Source organism: Hordeum vulgare, chromosome 7H (assembly GCF_904849725.1).
Source record: "Hordeum vulgare subsp. vulgare chromosome 7H, MorexV3_pseudomolecules_assembly, whole genome shotgun sequence".
Taxonomy (NCBI): domain Eukaryota; kingdom Viridiplantae; phylum Streptophyta; class Magnoliopsida; order Poales; family Poaceae; genus Hordeum; species Hordeum vulgare.
Window position 1 is genome coordinate 501,293,529 of NC_058524.1, and position 8,645 is coordinate 501,302,173.

The window sequence follows — 8,645 nt, forward strand, 5'->3', positions numbered from 1 at the left end:
TAAGTGACTTACTGCTGAAAACTTATGCCCCTTAATAAGCTCTGCTAAGCCAATAGCATGGAAAAGCAATGCTTCTCAGGCCTTCTAATGCCCAAGAAAGCAATTCCCAGGGACATCTTGTTGTGTGTGCATTGGATGCCACTAACAATCATAGCATAGGATGGCTGCCTCTCCCAAGACCAGCCTTTATGTTTGTTTATCCCGAAGGGGACGCGGCTTGCCCTTTGGATGCAAGACAAAACCTAGCACTAGCTCCTCCTCGCTCTGTCCTACTAGCAGATTAGGAAGTAGCAGCAGCATCATTGTGGCTGGATGGCCGCCCTGCCTGCAATCAGCCGGGGTAAAAGAAAAAGACCGGGGAACAGTTGTGATCCGAACTGAAATGACAGGAGATCTTTCTTAAGCTCGGTTGCTTACAGCTATGAAACCTCTCTGTGCTGCAGGACTGTGATTTTCTTTTCTGCAAGGAATATTGCATGGCAGTTTCCTTTAAAAGGGTGGCGGGAAAAGTGGAGCCATGGGCGGGAGGCAAAATATTCACCATATATTCTCATAAATCGTAACAGCGCGACACCCAGAGGGGTGATGAATTCACGGTTTCACTCATAGTTACAGGACACTGAATGCACATCACATAAGATGTATCTTCTGAGATCTCCGGGCAAAACAAAAAAAAAAATCGCTATCTGTTTCCATGCATGATCAGAATGTTTATTGTGTGAACATAGATTTCTAAGCACATTTATAAAATCGACTCATTATACAAAAATAATAATTATAGTCCAATAAACCAAAACAATGTCTCAAAAAATATAAGAAGCTAGAAGGAAACTCTGAAAGCTTATTCCATACACCACTGGGCTCACCTATCAGATATTTATTTGAACCGTAAAACCAGAGAACAATTGTTCTACAGTAATTTTCTCATGAATTATAATATAAATAACTACAATATTTGCAAAAACAAGAAAAAATACACTTATATCAGAACTATCCAATTCCTGCTCTAGGGAACATGTTCTTAAGTGATTGATCTGAAACTTCTTGATGCCTGCATCATAGATATGCACCAATCCATTACTTTAGAATGCTCAAATACTTTTCTTTGATTCTGTGCTGCAGTACGGTAAGATCTTCGAGAGACCTGTCAGTTCATGTTCACACAATCTATAAAGACCTACTCCCTCTGTAAAATATGCAAGACATTTTTGCAAGGCTATCGATGTACCAAGTGGGCACGTAAGAAAGAGAAGATGGTGTGCTATCGATGTAGCAAGACTGGACACTTTGTTTCTGAATGCAAGGCTGAGCTCTGTGTGTATTGTCTTAAGCCGACGCATGGTACAGCTAAGTGCCCCCTTACGATTGGGAGTATGCCGGTGGTGACCATCTATGGTGTATCGAGTCAAGAACTAATGTTCTTCGACTCACCAGCGGCGACCGCGACACTGCATATTCCAGATGCTGGTTTCACGGGCACGGTCACGGTGACTCGGGGAATGCTGACAGTGGAGCAAGTGGTGCAACAACTCAAGGAACTTGTATCATCATCTTTCAAGTGGGAACCGGTGCTGATTTCAGATAATGTCTTTAAGGTTGTCTTCCCTACAAAGGAGGATTTGGCTCGTCTACTTAAGTTCAGTATGTGCACAGTGGCTAGCACAAGCTGTGTACTTGAGTTCGATGCGTGGAAGTGTGAGGAGCCCAAGGGGGTTCCGCTACCGCAGATTTGGGTTCACTTTGCGGGTGCTCCTTCCAGGGCCATTAACGACTTTAGAGTTGTTTGGAGTTTGGGCTCGCTTATTGGTAAAACAGAGGAGGTGGATATGGTGTTTACTAGAGCCAAAGGTGTCGCAAGGATGCTCGTGAGCGTGATAGATATTCAAATCATTCCAGACGAGGTCATGTGGACTTATGAGGGGATGAGATACACTCTCCAGGTGGAGATTGAGAGTCCTACTCTCTTTGATGTACCGGACATGGATAAGGATACTAATATGACTGATGGGGATGATGCGGATGGAGCCAAGGATAACACGGATGTTGTTTTTGATTCAGGGCCCAAGTTCTCTTCTCACAAGACTACGCATTCACAACCCGGTCAGTCTATACAACCCTCAGGCACTCGTACTAAGCAATTGGCTGTTGCATCTGATCTTGAATTGCGGTTTGGTTCTTTTGAGCCTGCTTCTGCGCCGGCACAATTTTGTCGGTCAATGCGCAAGGATCTTTACTCGAGGGCGAAGCTGCCGAGGTTCCTGGGTAAGAAACCTAAGACCAATAGTGGTATTATGCAGTCCAATAAGCTGCAACCAATCTCCTTGGGCACATACCTGGCAGAGGCCAAGGTTAGAGACCAAAAAGGGACTTTTAATTCAGATTTGGAGGTTGTACCACTGTGCACATCCGCTGGAGTTGGGGATGCTGTTATTTCACCGGTTGCTGGAGCGCCGGTGCAGTCACTGGTAGGTGCTGGAGCGCCGGTGCAGTCACTGGTAGGTGCTGGTGCACCGTTGCCGGCCAGTACACCCGCTGCAGTTTCTGATGCGAAGCTCATGGAGGTTCAGATCGGAGGTGGGGTGTGCATGGCTGAAGATCCACTCCTTGCTGTGACTGAGAATCCTACTGCACCTTGCACTGCCGAGACTGAGGATCCTCTTGCACCTTGCACTGCCGAGACTGCGGCTGGGGTTGTCGCCGATGATCGGTGGGTGCTTGGCGGTGCGCATGCAGGCCTGGATTTTGCGCCAGTCGGTTGCGGTGTTCAGTTGGGTGCCGCAACTGGTGATGCTAAGGATGACAATATGGTGGAACAGGAAGTTAACTCTCGGACAGTTGTTACACCGCAACCAGCTACAATTTCTATTGATGATGTCATCGCGTTTGGAGGTGTCCCAAATCCGATGGGTCCGGAGAGATGGACTAGTCAACGGGTGCAGTCTCAACCCGATGTGGATGACTTGCAGATTGGGCGGGCTATGCGGGCGGCCAAAATGAAAGAGGTTCAGAATACGACAGGTATGTCTATTAATACTGAGCATTCCATTCTTCATTTTTCTCCGCAAGACATTATAAATAATGCTACCGCTGTGGGGGTTAACTTGGGTAGTACGAGCAGGGAGGTTTCCAAATCTATTAATGATTTATTGGACTTAAAAGTTGATAGGGCGCTGGATATTATTCGCAACGTAGCTGCCATTAAACCATTGAATGATGAGGCCATATCTAATATGGGGGGGCTGAATCTACTTTGTGAAAATTTAGCCTCGCCTGAGGATGGTGAAGACTCTCACGAGTTTGCGAATCATAACCAGCAACCCAATGATACACTTAATGATGAGGGCAAAGATACGACTGGTTATATGGATCAAGAGTATGCTATTGAAAAGCCTAAACGAACTTATAAGAGGAGGGTGTATTCGGTTTCTGCCATACGTAGGAGCGCGAGATTCAAGACTGCTAAAAAATTCTACGATGACATATGAAAGGAATGTTTTGGAATAGCAGAGGTCTGAGAGACTTGGCTAAAATTCGGTTCATTGCGGAAACAAGGTTACAGCATAGTCTAGACTTCATCACGTTGATGGAGACTGGACGGGATAATTTCACATCGCAATTTCTCAACTCTCTTTCAGGAGGCGCTGAATTTGATTGGCATTGTCTCCCTCCAAGAGGAAGGTCCGGAGGGATCTTACTTGGTGTCCATTTTCATACACTTCAAGTTCGAGAAGTGGTGCTTGGGGAGTTTTCGGTCAAATTTCGAATCAGAACCAAGGAAGATGGGTTCCAATGGGCTCTTGTTGCAGTTTATGGGGCCGCACAAACAGAACAAAAGCCTGCCTTTGTTGCTGATTTAGTTCGAATTTGCGATGACACCTTACCACTTGTGGTAGGTGGTGATTTCAATATTATCAGGAGAGCTGATGAGAAGAACAATAATAACTTCGATGGCAGATGGCCCTTTATGTTGAACACAATTATAGAGAGCCTAAACCTACGGGAGATTGATCTCTCAGGGAGGAAATTTACTTGGGCTAACTCTCTACATAATCAAACATTCGAAAAATTGGACAGGGTACTTACTAGTGTTGACTGGGAACAAAATTTCCCGCTAGTCACGGTTTGTGCACTTCAAAGGGCTATATCTGACCATACCCCACTCCTACTAGATTCGGGCCAGGCCACTCACAAAGGGAAAAAAGATGCTTTCTCTTTTGAATCCAGTTGGTTCACACGTGAGGGGTTTCTGGACATGATTGCTAGGGAATGGAACAAGGATGTGGGGGAAGGGAAGTCTAGTGTTGATAGATGGCAAAGCAAAATTCGACATCTTAGACAATTCTTGAGAGGTTGGGCTAAGAATATCTCTGGGGTTTATAAAGACGAGCAAGATAGACTGCTCCAATTCATAGACACTCTAGATCGTCAGGCAGAAACTCATTTGCTAGATGAGCACGAGAGGGCTTTGAAGTATGATGTTGAACAAAGAGTTCGGATCCTTCTTCGAGAAGAGGAATTGAAATGGGCTCTTAGAGCTAAAGTTAGGGCTATTGTCCAAGGGGATGACAACACAAAAAAATTCCACTTGATTGCAAATGGCAAGCATCGGAAAAAGAGGATAATACAACTAGAACAAGATGAGGGTACAATAGTAGGTCATGAGAATCTTAAATTGTACATCACAAATTATTATAAACGGTTGTTTGGTGCTCCGGCTCATAGTTTTGTGTCTATGGACGAGCATCAGATCGCGGATATTCCTCAGGTCGGACAGTCCGACAACGAGAGTCTTTCCGCACCATTCCTAGAGAAAGAGGTGTTACAAGCGATTCAGGGTATGAAGAATGGTAAAGCACCGGGGCCAGATGGGTTCCCAGCTGAGTTCTATAAGAAATGTTGGCATATCATTAAGGATGATCTCTTGTCTATGTTTCACGATCTGTTTTCTGGGCACCTACAACTCTTTCATCTTAATTTTAGTACGATTACGTTGTTACCAAAGAAAGAGGGTGCTTTGCGTATTGAACAATTTCGCCCCATATGTCTGCTCAATGTTAGCTTCAAAATTTTCACAAAGGTGGGAACGGATAGGTTAACCAAGATGGCACATACTGTGGTGCAATCTTCGCAGACAGCCTTTATGCCTGGTCGGAACATTCTTGAAGGAGTGGTCGTGCTGCATGAAACCCTGCACGAATTGCACTCCAAGAAGCTTGACGGAGTACTGTTTAAGGTAGACTTCGAAAAGGCTTATGATAAGGTCAAATGGTCTTTCTTGCAACAAACTCTCCGTATGAAGGGGTTTGGCGAGATTTGGCGAAAACATATCGATTGTTTTATACATAAGGGTAGTGTCGGTATTAAAGTTAATGATGATGTAGGTCATTTCTTTCAGACACTCAAGGGACTTAGGCAAGGAGATCCTGTGTCACCTATTTTATTCAACATCGTAGCAGGTATGTTAACGCTAATGATCAGGAGGGCTACTAACAAAGGGTTAGTACGGGGATTAGTGCCACACCTAGTAGATGGGGGGTCTCCATCCTACAATATGCGGATGACACAATCCTTTTCATGGAACACGATCTCAAAAAAGCCAGAAATATGAAGCTAATTTTATGCTTATTCAAACAGCTATCTGGGCTGAAGATTAACTTCCACAAAAGTGAGCTCTTCTGTTTTCGGGACGCCAAAGCAGAACAGCTCTCATATAATCAACTCTTTGGTTGTGAAGGTGGTACGTTGCCATTTATGTACTTAGGGATCCCTATTCACCACCGAAAATTAACTATTAAGGTCTGGAAGTGCATAGAGGATCGGTTTGAGAAAAAATTGAGCTGCTGGAAAGGCAAGCTACTATATTATGGAGGACGATTGGTTTTAGTTAACTCGGTGTTGACAAGCATGCCAATGTTTCTCCTATCCTTTTTTGAAGTACCGGTAGGGGTGCGAAAAAGGTTGGACTTTTACCGATCACGATTTTTCTGGCAGAGTGATGAGATCAAGACCAAGTACAGGCTGGCTAGATGGGATATTATTTGTAGGCCAAAGGATCAGGGAGGATTGGGGATTGAAAATTTAGAGGTTAAGAACAGGTGCCTGCTCAGCAAGTGGCTTTTCAGGCTCTCTATTGAATCAGAAGGTATGTGGGTACAAATTCTGAAGAACAAGTACTTACAGCAAAAAACCTTAGCTCAGGTCACTTTGAGACCAGGAGATTCACCTTTTTGGAAAGGTCTAATGAGGACTAAAACGGCTTTTTTTAATAGGACTAAATTCATCATAGGTAATGGTGAATCTACTAGATTCTGGGAGGACAGTTGGCTAGGGGATGTGCCACTAGCTATACAATACCCGCAGCTGTATAATATTGCCCAGCGCAGACAGACGTCTGTTGCGGTAGTGTTGCGTGAGACTCCTCTTAACATCCAGTTTCGCAGATCCTTAGTTGGCAATAGATGGGGTAGATGGTTACATTTAGTCAGAAGGCTAATGGACGTTAGTCTTACTGATGTTCCTGATCGTATTACTTGGAGACTGACCTCCAATGGTACATTCTCAGTGAAATCAATGTATGACCATATTATCGACAATACACCTATTCCAAAATCTTCGCATATTTGGAACGTTAAAGTGTCACTTAAGTTAAAAATCTTTTTGTGGTTTGTTCACAAAGGTGTTGTTTTAACTAAGGACAACTTAGCCAAGCGAAAGTGGAAGGGAAATCGAAGGTGTAGCTTCTGTCAGTCTTCTGAAACAATTAAGCACCTCTTTCTGGACTGCCCTATGGTTAAACTTTTATGGCGCTCAATCCATATTGCCTTTAACATCACCCCGCCTACCAGCATTAACATGTTATTTGGGACGTGGCTGGACGGGGTTAATGTTCGTTTAGCCAAACTAATTCGAGTTGGAACATCAGCACTTTTGTGGGCTATTTGGAACTGTAGAAATGACCTAGTTTTTAACAGACAACATTGTATTAATTTTTTGCAGGTCATCTTCAGGACTACCGTCTTGATCTGCATGTGGTCCTTACTCACTCCTGTGGAAACCAGGGAGCCTTTGGTTACTGGATGTGCCCGATGGGAGATGGTAGCTCAGGCTATCTTCAGCCGATATGGATGGCGACATGCTGATAGAATAGGGAGTTAGCCAACTTCACCTATTTTTATCTTTTCTTTTGGGCGTTGATCGCCTTGTAATTTCTGCTCACGGATTACCGTTAGACTTTGTACTTGCTTTGGATTATTCCGGTTCTTAATAAAGGGTTGCATGCATCACTCGATGCAGAGGCCGGGGCGATGCCTCCTTTTTGAAAAAAAAATTGCAGTTTAAATTAAACTGCAAAACCGTCTTATATTTGTGTACAAAGGGAGTCTTTTTCTAGAAAACTTTGTTACTAAGAATTTCCTATTCCAACTATCGTGTGTGAAATAGATGAGTTGGATAAGAGAGTTGTCTTAAGACTTCTCGAGCCAAGGTGATATGTGATTCAAACTCATAAGAATTTTGCTTCGATAATATAAAATTTTATGGAGTGCCTAATAACTCCAGGTTAATCCTAAATCTCCAATTTGTTTCTATCCATTCTGTTCAAAGGTACCTACCAAACAGGAAAGCCATTAACATTTTCAATAAATCCTTCGGTGCCAACGTGAACTCTCTTCATATCCAGTTAAACGATCTATATTATGCCATTACATTAGAATTCACACATGCACCGATTCACGAACCCAGTCAAGAATTTGATCAGGCTTAGATCGATTTGACCACCGGGCTGCGAGGCATAATCTGGTATATCCCTTATATGTACTAAAATTTCCAATTAACCATGGCGAGTTTAAGTCTTCATGATTATTTATTTATTTCGTACCAAAAGTCATAATCATCTTTGCTAAGAAAATGTACGAAAGAACCACATGACACGATGATTTAACAAGCTAAACTAATCAGTAGTCAAATAATCATCGGTAACTCCATCGATGACCCGTTATTTTTTTCAACAAGAGCATAAAAACTAATGGCTCATCTTTGATAAATTAGTAGAGAACACTAAGTTATAACTTATGTACACACAATTGTAAAAATCTTGCCTCCGTGAATGGGTAACTTTGTTTTGTTTATTTTAAAAAGTTGCGGGAAAATGTAATATTTTATTCAACATTAAAGTCCAGAAGATAAGGCTCCCCCAAAAAAGGATGTAAGTGATAAGGATGATCATTTATGATACCACCAAGACAAATTCTAGCAAAGTATCAAGAATTTGGTCATGAACATGATAGGCAGAAAGGAGGCGGTATATAAGGAGATGTCTCCAGATGGTCAATCCATTGATCTACCCCTAGCTAGTATTTCTATATGTGGATTGGTAATCTCTAAAAGGGCATGTGGGAATAGAACCGTATGCAACTATTCGCTCCATTTACAGGCTTCTCCCGAAAGGTGGGATATTGCAAGATTATATTCTCCTTTGTATGGACAATGTGGGCACAAGATGATCTAGGTTTCTCCACGGTTCTGACTCTAGCTGAGTGCAACTATGTTAGCGCAATGGGGACCTCTTAAACAAGAATGCCCACACCTAGGAGGGCAGCGCAATATTGTGTGCATTGCATTGAGTAGTAGCTCTATTTGTCCGTTCT